We start from the raw sequence: 20,102 nt of genomic DNA, 5'->3' as shown, positions 1-20,102 counted from the left end.
GATATTATTTTGTTTTTCTAAATAATAATATATTTTTACATATAATTGATCAAACTTGGTAAAGTTTAACTTTGACCAAAACTTATATGCGGAGTAATATGGAACAGAGGGAGTACCTATCGAAGTATCTAGCTACTGCTAGATTAATCGTGGTGATTGTAATAATCCAATTATCTATTTTCGAAAAGATGGACAACCTTGCATTTGCATTTCCATATATTATTGAGTATTTTAAAATACCAAACAAAGCCACTCTTATATGCCAAACAGACAATATTATTGAGAAATAACAATAAAAAACTTGAGACATCCAAAATGGATCCGCCTCGTGACACTATCTCCACTATCCTACCTCGAACCCTGTGACATGTTTCGAACAATGAAAAGTATACTACTACCTCTGTTTCAAAGAATAAGGTGCACGCGTATTTCAAGACAAACTTTGATCATAAAAATTAAGCAACAAAATCTTGATTATATTATATTATATGTAATTTGTATCGTTGAATTCGTATTAAAAAACACTTTCTAATGATGCTGATTTCATATAAATAATCTTTATATATTTGAAGTAATTCTTGGTCAAACAAAAAACACGAAAAACGAAGGCGTCTTATTCTTTGAGGTGGAGGGAGTAACTCATAGATAAGGCCTTTAAGAAGGGATCGCCGTACGTGCACCGTTCTTGAGGAGTCCAACGAAAGGTCGACCTTGAGATTATTATACCATAAGCCGATCTTCGAGCTAACACCTTCAAAGAGGGCACATCGCATGTACGTTGACATTGCCCAACAACCTGAAAAGTTAGATCATGTGTTTCCACCTGAAGTACATGCATACTTGTCATCGAAATTGTCGATGCCATCAACCTATCTACCGGTTAACAATTCTCGCTAGCCGGTCCTGGTGCTGAGAGGGTACTATGCCCGCCCATGCCACTGTAAGCAGGCTAATTGAGAATCTTGTCGCCTAATTTCCAGTCTCCGCGGTACTTCCTTCGATCCCCGTCAATGGAAGAGGGACAGACGTTGGATGTAAGTTATAACAAGATCCAACCGCCATTCTACTCATCTCGGATCTGTTGACCACATTCTCCATGCGATTGCCCTAGCGTCCCCCATCACGTCCCCCACTGACCGTCACCAGCAAGAGTCCTTCAGCCACGACGCACATCGTGGGTGCCCCAATTTGGCGAAGGGATCAATGAATCCACCGCGCCGGTCGATGGACGCATCATGCTGCCACCCCCCCTCCCCCCTCCCCCCCCCCACACCAGAGAGGAAGGTTGTCGTTGCCACCAAGGCCTTAGTAAGTGGGTTATGTCACAAATCACAATCTTCGGAAGTGGGTCATGTCACCACAATGTCCGAGGCCGGGGGCAGCGGCAGCGAGAGAGGATCCGGAGAAGTTATTTTTTTTGGTAGTGGCTAGGGTTCGTCCCTATGTAGCCTAGGGGACGGCGACACAGGAGCCATAATATTTTATTCGGCGTTTGAATTTGGTAGAGATTTTCAATTCTCCTAGTCTCTTCACCAACTAGGATGCGCACAACCTTGAGTACCAGATTTGTAATGTTGGTGATTTCAATCTTGGTGATGCACAAAGCCTGACTCTTAGGCATAAATAGGAACACCAACCCAAGTGTTTGGTCTACACATCTACTGCCCCAACATCCCACTAGTAGGAAAACCCTTATAGGGGTCACAGTACTAGCAGCGCACCTAAATAATTCCAGGTGCCGGCATTCCAAAAAATGGTACGCCACCAGTATTTGCTTACCGGCGGCGTGCGTTAAAAAAGGTAAGCCACTAGTAAGTGGGACCCAGGGATGAAACATGACCTAAGTTAATAGCAGCATACCTTTTTCTGGCTACGCCACCGGTATTCGCTTACTATAGCAGCGTGCGGTTAACCTAAATGCTACTAGTACGAGAGGTAGTGGCAGCGCTGAATTGTGGCCCGCGCCACTACTCCCACCGATCGACCGGCCCACGCCGGCCACTCGTTTCCCACCAACCCCCAGCCCCACCAACCCCACCTACCACGCACACTCGCGAGCCACACATGACACATCATGTCGATGCCTAAGTACCAAGTTAGGGATCGATCCCCTCTTGCAGCTCTGGATCGATCGATCCACTGGCCAAAGTCCACGCGCCCTCCTTGACGCCTATCTCAGAGCAAGCCCGCAACTCGTCCCTCGCCGACGTCCATGCGCGGCTCTCATACTCGCTGCTAGCCAGTCAGCCCTTCACCCTCAAGTACCAACGAGAGCCTCCTTCGCGCGGCTCTCGCAGCCGCTGCTCGCCGGCCAGCCCCACATGCCCGACTCGCTCATCTCCGTCTCCACCGACGAGGACCTCGCAACCTCGCCAATGAGTACGACCACGGTCGTCACTGCCTGCTCCGGCGACGGTAATAGCTCCTCCCGCACCTCTCGGATATGGATCTTGTTGTTCCCGTCCAAGCCCGAGTGCTCCTCCTCCCTCGTCTCCCTCCTCGACGATGACTCCAAGTCTAAGACCTGCTGCTGCCTCAGCTCCCTCCTCGACTCCTCCTCTAGTCCGAGACCTGCTTCATCGATGCCCTCAACAGCGCCATCTTCGGCTCCTTCGACGACATTCCACGCAGGATCTCATGGTCTAAGGAATAGAGCTACTTCGTATGTGTTTGATATAGCAATGTAAACTTAATGACTTGATCGTATTGCTATACCTACTTGGGTGTGTGTTCATCACATCATTCTTCCAATGACGTGACCCCGTTATTATCATCATCCAATGTTCATGATCAGGAAACCGTGATCATTAGTTAATCAATGTCGGGGGGATGACCCCCGGTATACAAAGAGTATGGCAAGGATGCCATGTTTTTATCCTTCCGGTACCTTTTTAAAGTATTCCGGTATGTTTCTAAGTGTGTGCCATAGAGAACCGGTATCCCAAGAGGGGGTACGCCGGAGTGCTGGAGTCCAGAGGATTTCAGCACTAAGGCAAAGGTTCCGGAACCCACGGTAAGATACCGGGGGTCCGGCATGTTTTCTTTGGTAACACGGCAACGGGCAGTCAAAGATTCCCCAAGAGCTAAACGACAAAGATGAGCGAAGTAGTTCAGCTTTAATCGAGGCCCTGGCGCCAAAGCAAGTGCTGATGTTAAAGGTACCGGCAGGGGTCACCAGCCCCTGTATAAAGAAGGTGCCGGCGCCAGGAGGACAAAGTAGCTGTATAAAGTAGTTTGTCTAGTCAAAGATGCCATTAGGGTTCCTTCCCTTGTAAGCCACCCTCTCCCCTATATAAGGAGAGGGGGCAGACCCTTGCGCGGGGCGATTAGACACACAGAGGAGAGGCCATTAGCTGATAGTTGGATAGTTCATGAGATAGAGCTTGTACTGTGCTTCTTCCACCTCTGGCCAAGGCCAAGTTCATCAATAAAGATACCGGTATTCATCCGGAATCCACCCTTGTGTTACCAAAACCCTCCCCGAATCCTCTAGCGCACATTCGGCCCCAACTTAAGCCATCCCATGGCATCTGTCTGTTCACCACGACGACAGTTGGCGCCCACCGTGGGGCCAGCAGCTGCGCTTGCTGGAGTTCATATTCGGGCGGGCATCCTCACCATCTCCGGCGAGCGCATTGTGTCTGGCCTCGTCCAGCGCATCGGCTCACTGGACTTCGTCACCAACAACGCGGGCTGCTTCGCCAACGGCGGTAACTTCCCCAGGAACGGCCGCATCATCGAGTTCGGCTTCCACCGCATCTACCTCGGCACCGCGCCGGAGCCCCAGTACCCATCGCTGGTGCTGGTGGCGCCGGATCCACCAAGATATGCAGCTGCTCGCGGGCCGCGCTCCGACCGTGCCGCCGGCAGCGTCGAAGTGATGAAGGCTGGCGCAGGAGGCGCTGGCAAAGGAGTGGCAGAAGAGGGTGCTGGGCTTGCCAAGTCCGGGCGCACGGCGAAGCCTCCAACGGAGCGCGACGAGATCATCGCCGGCACATCTACCGCGCCACCGGCGGCAACCCCGCTGCAGGCCGCCATGAGCTTGTTGGCCGCGCCCACCGCTATCAACCCCGGTAATGTAAGGAGTTTATGTGCTTTGTTAAGTGATTTGCTATCAATAACATGCCGGCACCTCGAATGAATCTCGGGGACTGTCTTCACAAAAATTGCATGCAATATGTTTATTTTTTCCGTATACCGGTGTGTTTGCTTAAGGTTCGCTTTTCCGGTTTAGTAGTGTGTTTAACCCAAAGGTAAATCTTCGACTCTGCTGCTGTCCGCAACCCGGCTTCATGGCAAGCAAGACAAACCGGAAGGGTCTGAGCACATGAAAAACGAAAAAGAAACCAAAAACAAACAATCCGGAAGAAAATTTAACTAACCCCGGTTATACCGGTTTTTTGTAAAAGAATTCGAGTTTTTCCTCTAAGTTCAAGAAATTGTTTGCTTGGCAAAAGAACTTTGGGCCTCATACGTCAAAACACCCAAAAGAGGTAGACAGAGCCAAAGTAAAAGAGCTAAGCATGCATTGGATTGAACTCGGGAAGGAATCCGGAGTCTTTACCACTTTGGACCTCTATCAATGCAATGTGTTTATTTTTTCTGTATACCGGCTTGTTTGTTGGAAACTTTCCTTTCCGGTTTAGTAGTGTGCTAAACCTGAAGGCGAATCTTCGACTCTGCTGCTGTCCGCAACCCGGCTTCATGGCAAGCAAGATAAACCGGAAAGATTTGAGCACATGAAAAACGAAAAGGAAACCGAAAACAAACAACCCGGAAAAAGTTTAACTAACCCCGGTCATACCGGTTTTTTATGAAAAATTTCGAGTTTTTTCTCTAAGTTCGAGAGAATGCTTGCTTGGCAAAAGAACTTTGGGCCTCATACGTCAAACACCCAAAAGAGGTAGACAGAGCCAAAGTAAAAGAACCAAGCGTGCATCAGATTGAACTCGGGAAGGAATCCGGAATCTTCACCATGCAAGATATAAAGCAGAATAAACCGAAAGGTTAAACCAAGCATAGTTTAAAACATACCGGACTTAGCAAGTCTAAACATGCCAGACCTGAAAGCTATTTAGCTTGAGGCACCAAAAGGATTTAACTGTATATTACCTCTTTCCACCCTGGCATACCGGGGGAAATTTCACAAGATTGTTTTTCATGAGACAGGAACAGAGTTTTCACAGGTAAAGTGGGGATGAGCTCTCCGGGGCTTGCGTGGCAGCAGCAGGTGTTTCTAGGGCTTGCGTGGCAGCAGCAGGTGTTTCTGGGGCTTGCTCAGGGGCAGCGAGGCTCGAGCAAAGCCGGGCTGACATTCCTATGAGTAGAGTTGCTACTAAGGTTAAATATATATGATCTATATGCATTGACTAATCTTGTCTTTAGGCATAACTATTTCCGGATGAGAATTCATCGCTACCATTAACTTTCCGGTTGGCCAAAGTATCATGCCCAAGCTGGCAAAAATGTTAATCCGGTAAACGCCCAAGAAGGCTATACACCGGTATATGACAATCCGGGACACGCCGCAATGAATACACGGAATGCCAGCAACGCTGCTTAGACACAAATGCAAAGACATCAGATGGCACAACCAGGCATATAGTGATCAGACACCAAGGAATCATGAAAGAAGCCCAAGAACTTATTGAAACATCATCTATAGCAGAGCGGGCTCCCCAGGTAAATGAAACCTTCACTTTGTGTACAAGTTACAAACATGCAGAGAAACTAGCAACTGAATGGGAAATGAGGCCAACCTTCATGTGTACTTTACAGAATTACATATGACAGTGGCTAAAAGGTCTATTCTTGAAATATAAACATATGTCTCTGATAAGCAAACTGTGCCATTTTTCTTAGGGAATCAAACTGTGCCAGTAAAGTGGCAACTCATGTGCCAACTAAGTTTTATGCTTGGCAACTAAAATCACACAAGAAAATCAACAATGACAGGCGATGCGGCACAACAGATACCCAAGAAACAGAAGCACCAAATCAAAATATGCAGTTGACTAAGGTATGATGGAAATACAGTTAATAATGCAGAAGCATGGACAGTTGAAAAACAATGTGCTGTTAATAATGCATAGATGCTCATAGATACTGTTTTATTGCTCATAAGGAAATATGCTGTTTTATTGCTGATAGAAACTGAAATAACATTGGGCTTTCTTGTTTTATTGCTGATAAGGATATACAGTCTACATTTCTGTAAGATTCAGATCATTGATTCCATGTTGTTAATTTGTTAATGTGAAGCTTCTATAAGTTGCAAAACCGAAAAGACAAAATAGAGCAGACTGCCTGGAACGACTTCCATTACTGTCGATCTGTATATCTTGTGGCGTCTGGAGTCGGAGTGTACACAAGCAAGCTTTAGGCTAGTCTAGGCAGGGCCCGCTAACTATATGGCCAATCACAAAATACGCCGCCATCTAACCCTAACTTGCTTGGCACCGTTGCCGGCCTAGCCTGTGGCTGCCCGTCGCCGGCCTTGGGGGATGTTGACAGAACATATACATTCATCATATTTACAAAATCAGTTCACACCTTATCACTCTTCGAACTGCATGGATGAAATCTGAGATGCGCACATGTTTTTACCAAGCTAGAATCAGCAAAAGAACAAATACTTTTTTCACGAAATACCAATTATGGGTGACAGATGCAGTGATGCTAGAAGTAAACAGATTAAACGTCTACTAAGCAAAGGGTAACAGAACAAGGATTAGGTCTTGTGAAAAGACATACTATCAAGCATTTAAGTTTATCTCTTGTAACCTAAAAACTCTAATCAGCATTATGCAAGATTTTTTGTTAAATCTTTCAGACATTCACGTAATTCAACTTACTCTTGTTAAATCAGTAAATAATAACACTATGACTATACTAGGGCAAAGCATAATACTTAGCATCTTGGGGGAAATACTTAAGTAAACAAGAAGTACTGCAATTTGTGTCAATGATCAACTCAATAACTCACATGATCTGGTCAGTGATTCACCTATCTCTAATAACCAAGATAGCTCCTATATGAAATTGAAATTTCTTGTCTCATGGCAACAGAGGGTAGCCAAGATAGCAACCTTGATGATGGTATGGCCGAGGGAGCTCTCGTTGAGCTTCTTGCCACGATTTATCTCCTTGCTCTGGCACTGCGCCCGCTGTCCCCACGCTGCCGTTGTCGGCCTAGCATGCGGCTGCCCGTCGCAGCCTTGCGAATCGAGAGAGGGGGCGCGGAATCGAGGGAGGGGGCGAGGGGAGCACTGGAGGTGGCAATGGAGAGGGAGAGGCTCCCGGAGTCGGAGGAGGAAGGGCGGCCATGGCGGTTGGCGGCGCTCCGGTGGCGGCGCCGAAGACTTGGTGGCTCGGGCACGAAAAGGCAGGCGGCTCCTAGTGACCTAGTCGCTGTCGCTGCGCTATGCGGCGCTCTACGGCAACCGCGGACCGGCCCGCATAGGCCGTTTTTTTCCTTGACTAACCGTGGGCTCCCGCATAGATAGTTAGGTGGGCCGAAATCTGCGGCGCCGCAGACGGCCCGTTCCCGCTTACACCGTGAGAGGCGGAGCTTGGGGCGCTGGAGGTCGCCCGTGACACTCCCTCAAGACGAGTCAGTTTTCGCGTTTCGACCGCCTATCTTGTTGGCATTATTTTGTGCTTGCTGGATGTATGAAATGGCTGGTGATCGTCTAAAATTCTACATCTCTGTGACCATGCATCCAAGTTTACCTCTTAAACTATGGCATGTCTAAATTTGCTCCTATATTTCTAGAGCAAACTGTCATTGCTCTGTAGTGTTAGCATAATGGCATCCCATGCCTTTGTTACTCAATCTGTAGTGCGACTAATGTATGCCATGAATGACTCCAGTACTTCCACAAAAGCTACATTGCTTTCCTCAGCCATATGCACATGGCTGAAACGGTATCGATCAAAAAGCCAGTAGCCAGTAGCAAGTACATAGGAACGGAAAGCGTGTTTCTACCTCTCCATCAAAGATGGGATATGTTCGTCAGTTTTAGTCATGTACCGGCTGTACGTGTTGGAAGGGCCATGATACAACCAACTTCCGGTGCTGAGGCTTCATCCGGCTGTACGTGTTTCCACCTCGCCATGAAAGATCCATACAACCTCCATTCAAAAGTTTAAGGCTTATATTATTTCTAAAAAGTTAAACTATGTCAAATTTGATTAAGTTTTTACCAAAAATCATTAACATGCAAAATACAAAATCAATATCATTAGATAGCTAATAAAATATGTTTTCATATGGTATCTACAAAATATCATATTTGTTAATAGATTCTTCTAAAAGTTTGGTCAAATTTTACTTGGTTTGACCTTTAAAAAAAATTATATACCTTAAGCTTTGGGATGGAGGTAGTATGCATGAGAAAATATTTTTTGCATCTATTTTTTTAACTACTTGGAGTAACTGACTTCTCAAGCGCCCAGATAGGAGTTTACCAATGTACATGCCCTAAGAGGCTAAACAAGACCTAGCCGATTCCTCTAAGGCTTTAGAAGAGTAAAAATATACTCATCGTGATCTCCGACTCTCAAATATACTCGGTCATGGCTCGTCCTAAGAAAAAAATGTGCCCTTCACACCGCATTGATAGGCTCCTCTGTAGGCACCATATCTTCATCGTCTTTGTCTCTTGCGACAATTACTAGACTCCGCCAAGACCACGCAGCCTCCGTCGCCCTCATGCCCCACTACGACTCGCTCCTCGGTTCCTGCAGTCGCCATAACTCCGCACCACCCTGTCGATTCCGCCACCCAACACACCACCCAACGGCCGGCAACCTTCATCCTCCGAGCCCCTCTGTGGACTTTCGGCTTTCTAACAGACCGCGTTGTTGTCGTCGCCTGAAGCAGGCCATAGCTTCGTCGCGGCCACGTTGACTCCGTCACCCAGAAGTCCAGTCGGCGACCAGCAATATTCATCGTACGAGCCCCTCCGTCAACTTGCGGCCATCTCGCAGCCTCGTTGTCGCTTGCCCGTTTCTGCCGTCGATGGAAGTGGGCCATAAATCTGCTACGAATTGACTAGGTGAGGATAATGAGCCGTTTGGGGGTTCAGCTCGAAACCACTTTTGTTTAGGGGAGCAAATATAAGGAGTCAAAAGATGAAGGGTCGTTTGAGTAGCTAAGTGTAACACCCCAAATTTTAAAACAAAGAAGAAAATGAATTTCACTTATTCCAAAATTTGAAACCAACAAAAACTTTATTTTTATAAGTCAAGATGCATAGTGCTCATGCAGGTATGAGTTGATCTTTGCCATGATTGTTTAATTATTGTTTTGAACATGATCTTAAACCCTAAACCATACCCATTTAAGTCAAAGAGGAATAAATAAGAAAAAGAGAAAATGCAAATACCCTTACATATGTGCCTATGGCTACTTTTGTAAAACTTTAACCTAGACCCTTCTACCTTGATTAGATGATTTGAAAACATTAATCAACACTATCTAGTACTTAACAAATCAAATCCAAGGTGAAACAAAAAGAAATAAAAAGAAAATAAAACTATACATAGGGGTATATGAGAGTAAATAGCCAAATTGTGAATTTGAGAATTGACCCTAAGACTTGGTGTGAATGGTTGGATCACTCCTCTATACCATTTCAACACTCAACCACATCTTTTGGGTCGAGAAAAATCAAATCAAAAATCAAAGAAATGTAAATTCCAAGTTACATGTGATAATGGTCACATGTGACATTTTTAGCCTGATGCCCACTTTGAGTCCCTGTATTAAGAGATTTCTAAACCAAACCCTCTCAACTCTTTACACCTCATCCAAGACCTCATCAAGGTGAACAACTTTGGTCAAAACCACCCATGCAAATTCTTCCTCAATTCCTTAATATACTCAAGCAAAGTAGGGACATCCAATCAGATACAAGATGGTGCCCATTTTGAAATTGCACAAACCAACTCAAATTTGCACCCCACCACCACCATTGTGTTCCAAATATTATATGAATCAACTCCACCAAAAAGATTTGCAAAATTTAAAAAAATTTCTTCTTGCGGCTATTGTGTCGAACACCTTGCAAGCAGGAACCACATAAGAGCCCATACCTAGTTTAAACAATGAAATCTGGCCTAGCTTGGATGCTCTGATCATCCACAGTACCCCTGCACCTCTCCTCTACCTCACCATGCCCTTGCACCACTGTTCCAAGGCCACCCATGACCAATGCCATGCCATGTCAACCATCATGCTCACCACCATGCCAACCCTACTCCCCTGCCCTCTCTAGTCCCTCTCACCTTGTCAATAGGACTTGACTCACCACACTGATCATCACCAAGCCAGAGTTGACCCAAGGAGAACCCTGCACACTCCAATGCCACCCCATGTCAGCCTCATGCTCACCATCATGTCACCCCTACCCCTGAACCTATCCTCTCCCTCTGACCATGTCCCTTAGCCTCACCACATCATGCTGAGCATGCTAGACATGGTCTCTGGCCAAGGAGAGCAAGCCAGTACCCTGGACACGACGTGGTCACCGCGCCCAGGTCATGCCAGGACACGCACGGGCACGCCCTGGACGTGACAGTGCACGCACGCGCCCCGCTGACCCTGACCGCCCCGCGACCTCTCCTTTCTCCCACCGACTCGCAGTGACCTCAGCAACCTCCCAGACACCCTCAATTGGCCGCGGACAAGCTGTAGACGACGACTTCATCCTCGACCGCCGCCACTGTACCTCGGTACACGCTTATGTCGCCGCTGATTTAGACTACCCCTTGCTGCGCCAGGACGCTCCCAAGGACTGCCTTGACGTCACCAACAGTCCTATGACGTTGCCCTGCCCCTTCCGCGCCTGTAGCGTCGTCTCCTTCCTCGACCTCACCGCACCCCCTCGGCACTCCTCGCCATCTATAAAAGGAGACCACCCCGAGACGAATTCCTCACACAAACTTGCTCTCCTCTTCTCCCTTGCTCTCCTCGAACACTAGCTAGCCCACATTGTCGCCGGAATCAAGCCAATTTCGCCGGAGGCCGCCGGAGCCAGTAGCAGAAGGCGCCGTCGAAATCGACCATCTCAGCACCTCCCTCGACCACCATTCGCCTCGCCGTCGTCAACAACATCGAGCACCGCCAACGCCCAGCCTCGCCGATCGCCGGTGAGCTCGCCGGGACCAAACCCTCGCCGCCAGTAGCTCTGGTTCTCGTCGGAGACAACGACAAGCCACGACCGCCCGATCCCTGTCTAATCCTACGGTCCTCGTTGATCGGTACCGCTTCGGGTTTTAAAAGAGGCTGACAGGCGTGCCCCACCTTGTCAGGCGGCCCGCGTGCAACGCGCGCATAGCTGGGCTGGCCCGTTATATTTTCCCGCGTGGCCCGTTAAATTCAAATCTGATTTATTTCTTTTGATTCAAATTTACTTGTAGATGCTTTATTCAAAATCAAATAGAATCAAATCCACTTGGCCAAATTTAGTGAATTTGATGTTGTTGGAAAGCTTGTGAAAATATCTATCCAACCCCACTGGATTCACATCAAGATCTATTGTAGAATTTGAATAGTAAAAAAAACAAGACAGAGAGTTTTCAGAATTCAAATAAATTTATAAAATCAACCATAATGAATTTTGAGGTGAATCCAATTGCTATAATTCACATTTCAAGTACCCTAATTGTTTATGTAAAAACATAGCATAGTTGTTTGTATGATCATGGGCTAGAATCAAAAATTGGCTATGTAGTCAATACTAGCCCATTTAAATTATTTTTAAATTTAGGATTTTAAATCTATGAGGTGTAGCACCTCATTTAAATCATTTTCCCAAGTAATGTGAAGTAATGTGATGACCCTTGTTGCATGGTCTCATACTTGCTCACTTGAGGATCTTAAATCAAAGTAGGATCTAAATTGCATGAGGGGTAATCCCTCATTTAAATCATTTTTCTCAAATGATAAGTGTGAAGTATTGACCTTGGTCAACATGATCTCACACTTATTAATTGAGGAGATTAAATCTTAAGAAGATTCAATGAGAGGAAATTATTTCTCCAAAGAACTAAATAGAAACCCTAATCCCTATTTCAATAAGAGGAGTTGTTTTCCAAACCCTAAGAAGAAACCCTAGTCTAATGTTGAGTAAGGATTGGGATGATGCTAGATCATCTTGTGTGAGCCATTAAGGCTAATTAGTCTACTTAAGTATTGTTTGGTGATTGTATCCTCGTATTCGTTTATAGACGCTAGTACCGGAGACTATCAGGAGGAGGAGCTCTTCTACCAAGAAGAAGAAGAAGAGAACTTTGACCAGTACACCAACCAAGGCAAGCTATACTCTTGCAAGTTACCCACATGCCAGCTCTACTTGAGCAGGGCGCCAATACTACACTACTTTGTGTTTTATTTTTCCAGTCCCAGTTTTTATCTTACAAAGTTTTTACTTTGATTATTAAGGTTTACTTTTATAGTTAACTTTGGTCTAAGTATAGAGTATTGCAAGAGCATCAAAATTAGCCTAGAGAGCTACAAGTAGTTAGCACCCCTCATGATTAGTTGCTAGTGCTAGAACTAAAATGGACTACTCTAGATGGGAAGCATGTGAATCAAATGACTTTGAAAACCTTGGAATGATGAGTCATTCTATTTGAGAGATTTTGAAGGTGAATATGACTTGTGAATGACATGGTGAATTTTACAAAACTGATGGTTGGGTTCGGATGCGATACCTTTCCAAATTTCAAGTACCCCCACAATACCTGAATCTGGGTAAGGCTTAACTGGAAACTTATGTAGTTTAGTATGGGTTCCCTCTGAACAAGCGTCATAGGGGTTATGCCGAGGCTGCCTCCATTGAAAGTGAAATGACGTGAAATGAGGTGAATGTCATATCCAAGCCCTGTGCGCTTCCCAGCTGACGGTTTGTCTTCACCGGGAGGCCAAGCTCATGGGGAGAGGTGCCTATACTAGGGTATGTAAATGAAAGGTTATGATTGGTAGTTCGCGCACCGAGTGCGATAAATCAGGGCCGCTACTCCGACGGACTATTGCAATTATTGTGGCACAAGTGTACAACCTCTGCAGAGTGTTAAACTATTCGAATAGCCGCGTCCGCGGTCATGGACAGTTGGAAAGGCCATACTGTTCCGTCATCAGAACTTTTCCAAAAATATGAATGGTGACTTGTGACTTGAGTTTGAAGGTGACTTTGACTTTGAATCACAACAGAATTGTGGGAATGACACTAATGTTCCCACTTGAGTTAGTTAGACAATCAAAGAGTCTTTTATTACTAAAGTGCTTATGAAATAAAACTGGCTTTATGCAAATGAACCTAGAGCTTAGCACCCCCTTACCATAGTTGATTGTACTTACATTAGTATTAGTTTGCGAGTACTTTAAAGTATTCATGGCTTTGTCCCTGGCTATTCAAATGGCCAGACTATGAAGAGGAGAACCAGTACCAGGAGGATGGACAGCAGGACGTCTATGATAACTAGGACTACTCCTGACGTCAACAGTTGCCTGTGGAGCAGATGGACCGCAACCGCTACTTCGCTTCCGCTATGTGTTTTGTAATTGGATCTCTAGATCCACTATGTTGTAAGACTGGATCATGTGATCCCTTGATGTAAGACAATTATGGTTTGTAATGAATGATGTTCTGTGATATCAATCTATTATGTCTCGCAAAAACAATATTCCTGGGATTGCGATGTATGGCATAATAGGCATCTGGACTTAAAAATCCGGGTGTTGACACTAAGTATAAGGGATCATCTAGTGACAAGGTATCAACTTGTCAATGCCTACAGATTATAGACTAGGGTTTTAGCAGAAGTAGAGGGCAAGTAGATCTCGAGGGTTTCAGCCGGAAAGGTACTCGACTGCTAGAAAGCTAGGATTATGTTGACAATGAATCGATCCTCTCTTTATCCCTCGACTCCCCCTTATATAGGAGGCGGAGTCAAGGGCTTCGTGATGTACAAGTTACAAAGTCCGGGAGACTCTTTGAGTTCGACCCGTAGTAGTTACAAGTCATTATTTCTAATACAACTCTATGTTTCCAAACTGCTCCATAACTGGGCTTCCGGGCTTCATAAACTTCGGGTCATGGGCCTTCAACAAACCCCGGGTACCTTCTTCGGCAAGCCCATTGGGGATGCCTATGTCAGTAGCCCCCGAGATTTTTCTTGAATCGAAGAATCAGGGAAAATCTCCGTCATTATAATAACACATAATTTTTCCAAATCATTTTATAACAGCCATACGTTGTACATGGATAATGGTAGTTGGGGCTGGTTCATCTGACGGATCAGGTACCAGTTAACTGCTCTCGTGGCAATCCGCAAAAACCTACTTCAAGATCAAGTCCCCGGACATGATCTCGGGAAACTGGTGTAAGTTCGACATGCGCCGCTTAAGGTCTTACCATATGCCGAACCCCAGTTTATGTTTTATCGGGTACCTAACGCGTCCGTTATGATTTTTCTTCGTATCTGTTGATACGGATAAAGTAGCAAAGCGCCGTCAGAGGCGGTGTCACGCCGCACAGGACAGATCCTGGGACTTACTGATACGTCTCCAACGTATCTATAATTTCTGATGTTCCATGCTAGTTTTATGACAATACCTACATGTTTTGTTCACACTTTATATCATTTTGATGCATTTTCCGACACTAACCTATTGACAAGATGCCGAAGAGCCAGTTGTTGTTTTCTGCTGTTTTTGGTTTCAGAAATCCTAGAAAGGAAATATTCTCGGAATTGGACGAAATCAACGCCCAGCATCTTATTTTTCCCGGAAGGTTCCAGAGCACCGAAGAAGGGCCAGAGAGGAGCCAGGGGGGCCCCACACGCCAGGGCGGCGCGGCCAAGGGGTGGGGCGCGCCCCCCTATGGTGTGGCCCCACCAGGGCCCCTCCGAGGCTGCCCTTCCGCCTACTTAAGGACTCCGTCGCGAAAACCCTAAACCAATAAGCCACGGGACGAGAAAAGTTACGCAGCCGCCGCCATCGCGAAGCCAAGATTCGGGGGACAGAAGTCTCTGTTCCGGTACGCCGCCGAGACGGGGAAGTGCCCCCGGAAGGCATCTCCATCGACACCACCGCCATCTTCATCGCTGCTGCTGCTTCTCATGATGAGGAGGGAGTAGTTCTCCCTCGAGGCTGAGGGCTCTACCGTAGCTATGTGGTTCATCTCTCTCTTTGTGATCTAGTTGAATATCATCTATGTGCTACTCTAGTGATGTTATTAAAGTAGTCTATTCCTCCTCCATGATGTAATGTTGACGAGTGTGTGCATCATGTAGTACTTGGTGTAGGTTATGATTGTGATCTCTTGTAGATTATGAAGTTAACTATTACTATGATAGTATTGATGCGATCTATTCCCCCTTTCATAGCCTGACGGTGACGGTGTGCATGCTATGTTAGTACTCGGTATAATTGCAATGGTCTATCATGCACTCTAAGGTTACTTAAATATGAATTCCGAATGTTGTGGAGCTTGTTTACTCCGGCTTGAGGGAGCTCTTGTAGCCCTACACAATGAATGGTGTTTGTTATCCAACAAGAGAGTGTAGAGTAGTTTCAGTTATGTGATGAATGTTGAGAGTGTCCACTAGTGAAAGTAGGATCCCTAGGCCATATTTCCGAACATCGAATCTCCGTTTATTTACTGTTCCACTTCATGTTTACTCGCTGCCATCTTTATTTCAGATTGTTATTACCACTCATATTCATCCATATCACTTGCATTTTACTATCTCTTCGCCGAACTAGTGCACCTATACATCTGATAAGTGTATTAGGTGTGTTGGGGACACAAGAGACTTCTTGTATCGTAATTGCAGGGGTTGCTTGAGAGGGATATCTTTGACCTCTTCCTCCCCGAGTTCGATAAACCTTGGGTGATTCACTTAAGGGAAACTTGCTGCTGTTCTACAAACCTCTGCTCTTAGAGGCCCAACACTGTCTACAGGAATAGAAGCGTGCGTAGACATCAAGCTATTTTCTGGCGCCGTTGCCGGGGAGGTAAGGTAAAAGGTATTCACATCCTCCGACTACTAAGCTATTTCCTAGCACTGTTGCCGGTGTGTGAGTGCTCGAAGCTATTTTCCTTTAGATCCTGCAATTGCATCTTTTTGTTTCTTGTTTACACTAGTTAGGCATAATGGAAAACAACTGTGAGCTTTTTAATCTATTTCCTGAGTTAAGACATGGATTGTTTGATGCGAAAATTAAAAAATCTATGGAACCTTATTTGCATGCTAGTAGCAATGATATTAGTATGAACGCTTTGAACACCATTGTTGCTAATACTATGGAAAATTCTAAGCTTGGGGAAGCTAGTTTTGATGAGCATGATATTTTTAGTCCCCCAAGCATGGAGGAGAAAATTTACTTTGATGATACTTTGCCTCCCATTTATGATGATTATAATGATAGTGGTATTTTGGTGCCACCTACTATGGAGGATAAAGCTTATTATGATTATACTATGCCTCATATATTTGATGATAAGAATAATAATGATAGCTACTTTGTTGAATTTGCTCCCACTATTACTAATAAAATTGATTATGCTTATGTGGAGAGTAATAATACTTTTATGCATATGAATAAGAATGCTTTATGTGATAGTTATATTGTTGAATTTGTTCATGATGCCACTGAAAGTTATTATGAGAAAGGGAAACATGGTTATATGCATCTTAATAATATTAAGTTTCCCCACTTTATGTTGAGAATCTTGAAGTTGCACTTGTGTTGCCTTCCTATGCTTGCCACTTTGTTCTTCATGAATTTGTTTATTTACAAGATTCCTATGCATAGGAAGCGGGTTAGACTTAAAAGTGTTCCTTATTTGCTTTTGATGCTCTCTTTTTGCTTCAACTCTTATTTCTTACGAGTGCATCATTAAAATTACTGAGCCCATCTTAATGGCTATAAAGAAAGCACTTCTTGTGAGATAACCCATGTTTTTATTTTACTACAGCAATTCTGTTTTATATTTGAGTCTTGGAAGTTGTTACTACTGTAGCAACCTCTCCTTATCTTTATTTTATTACATTGTTGTGCCAAATAAGTCTTTGATAGTAGAGTTGATACTAGATTTGGATTACTGCGCAGAAACAGATTTCTTACTGTCACAAAATTGAGTCGCCCCGTCTGTAGGTAACTCAGAAAAATATGCAAATTTACGTGCGTGATCCTCAGATATGTACGCAACTTTCATTCAATTTGAGGATTTTCATCTGAGCAAGTTAAGTGCCACAGAAAAATTCGTCTTTACGTACTGTTCTGTTTTGACAGATTCTGCCTTTTATTTCGCATTGCCTGTTTTGCTATGTTTGATGGATTTCTTTGTTCCATTAACTTTCAGTAGCTTTGGGCAATGTCCAGAAGTGTTAAGAATGATTGTGTCACCTCTGAACATGTGAATTTTTGCTTATGCACTAACCCTCTAATGAGATTGTTTTGAGTTTGGTGTGGATGAAGTTTTCAAGGGTCAAGAGAGGAGGATGATACAATATGATCAAGAAGAGTGAAAAGTCTAAGCTTGGGGATGCCCCCGTGGTTCATCCCTGCATATTTCAAGAAGACTCAAGCATCTAAGCTTGGGGATGCCCAAGGCATCCCCTTCTTCATCGACAACATATCAGGTCACCTCTAGTGAAACTATATTTTTATTCCGTCACATCTTATGTGCTTTACTTGGAGCATCTGTGTGCTTTTATTTTCGTTTTGTTATTTTCATTCTCTAAAAAAATTCATGCTTGTGTGGGAGAGAGACACACTCCGCTTGTTCATATGAACACTGGTGTTCTTAGCTTTACTTTTAATGTTCATGGCGAAGGTTGAAACTGCTTCGTTCATTGTTATATGATTGGAAACAGAAAATGCTTCATGTGGTAATTGGTATATGGTCTTGAATAATTTGATACTTGGCAATTGTTTTGCTCAAATAGATCATGTTTAAGCTCTTGCATCATGTAGATTGTACCCATTAATGAAGAACTACCATAGAGCTTGTTGAAATTTGGTTTGCATGATTGGTCTCTCTAAAGTCTAGATATTTTCTGGTGAGGTGTTTGAACAACAAGGAAGACAGTGTAGAGTCTTATAATGCTTGCAATATGTTCTTATGTAAGTTTTGCTGTACCAGTTCATACTTGTGTTTGCTTCAAACAACCTTGCTAGCCAAAGCCTTGTACTGAGAGGGAATGCTTCTCGTGCATCCAAAACCTTGAGCCAAAAACTATGCCACTTGTGTCCACCATACCTACCTACTACATGGTATTTCTCTGCCATTCCAAAGTAAATTGCTTGAGTGCTACCTTTAAAATTTCATTCTTTGTCTTTGCAATATATAGCTCATGGGAAAAATAGCTTAAAAACTATTGTGGTATTGAATATGTAGCTTATGTATCTTATTTCTTATAAGTTGCTTGTTGAGCGGTAACCATGTTTCTGGGGACGCCATCAACTTTTGTTGAATATCATGTGAGTTGCTATGCATGTTCGTCTTGTCTGAAGTAAGGGTGATTTGCCATGAGTTGTATGGTTTGAGTATGCATATTGTTAGAGAAGAACATTGGGCCGCTAACCAAAGCCATGTATCATGGTGGAAGTTTCAGTTTGGACATTAATCCTCAATCTCTTATGAGAATATTACCTGTTGTTGAATGCTTATGCATTAAAGAGGAGTCCATTATCTGTTGTCTATGTTGTCCCGGTATGGATGTCTAAGTTGAGAATAATCAAAAGCGAGAAATCCAATGCGAACTTTCTCCTTAGACCTTTGTACAGGCGACATAGAGGTACCCCTTTGTGACACTTAGTTGAAACATATGTTATGCAATGATAATCCATGTAAATCCAAGCTAATTAGGACAAGGTGCGGGCACTATTGGTGTACTATGCATGAGGCTTGCAACTTATAAGATGTCTTATGCATAACACATATGAATTATTACTACCGTTGACAAAATTGTTTCTATGTTTTCAAAAGAAAAGCTCTAGCACAAAAATAGTAATCCATGCTTCCCTCTGCGAAGGGTCATTCTTTTACTTTATGTTGAGTCAGTTTACCTACTTCTTTCTATCTTAGAAGCAAACACTTGTGTCAACTGTGTGCATTGATTCTTACATGTTTACCTATTGCACTTGTTATACTGCTTTATGATGACAACTATCCATGAGATATACATGTTACAAGTTGAAAGCAATTGCTGAAACTTAATCATCCTTTGTGTTGCTTCAAAACTTTCTACTAAGAATTTATTGCTTTATGAGTTAACTCTTATGCAAGACTTATTGATGCTTGTCTTGAAAGTACTATTCATGAAAAGTGTTTGCTATATGATTCAGTTGTTTAGTCATTGTCTTTACCATTGCTTTGAATCACTTCATTCATCTCATATGCTTTACAATACTATGATCAAGATTATATAAGTAGCATGTCACTACAGAAATTATCCTTGTTATCGTTTACCTACTCGAGGGCGAGTAGGAACTAAGCTTGGGGATGCTGATACGTCTCCAACGTATCTATAATTTCTGATGTTCCATGCTAGTTTTATGACAATACCTACATATTGTGTTCACACTTTATATCGTTTTGATGCATTTTCCGGCACTAACCTATTGACAAGATGCCGAAGAGCCAGTTGCTGTTTTCTGCTGTTTTTGGTTTCAGAAATAATAGAAAGGAAATATTCTCGGAATTGGACGAAATCAACGTCCAGCATCTTATTTTTCCCGGTAGGTTCCAGAGCACCGAAGAAGGGCCAGAGAGGAGCCAGGGGGGCCCCACACGCCAGGGCGGCGCGGCCAAGGGGTGGGGCGCGCCCCCCTATGGTGTGGCCCCACCAGGACCCCTCCGAGGCTGCCCTTCCGCCTACTTAAGGACTCCGTCGCGAAAACCCTAAACCAATAAGCCACGGGACGAGAAAAGTTACGTAGCCGCCGCCATCGCGAAGCCAAGATTCGGGGGACAGAAGTCTCTGTTCCGGTACGCCGCCGGGACGGGGAAGTGCCCCCGGAAGGCATCTCCATCGACACCACCGCCATCTTCATCGCCGCTGCTGCTTCCCATGATGAGGAG

Source organism: Lolium rigidum, chromosome 4 (assembly GCF_022539505.1).
Source record: "Lolium rigidum isolate FL_2022 chromosome 4, APGP_CSIRO_Lrig_0.1, whole genome shotgun sequence".
Taxonomy (NCBI): domain Eukaryota; kingdom Viridiplantae; phylum Streptophyta; class Magnoliopsida; order Poales; family Poaceae; genus Lolium; species Lolium rigidum.
This window is presented reverse-complemented; position numbering follows the sequence as displayed.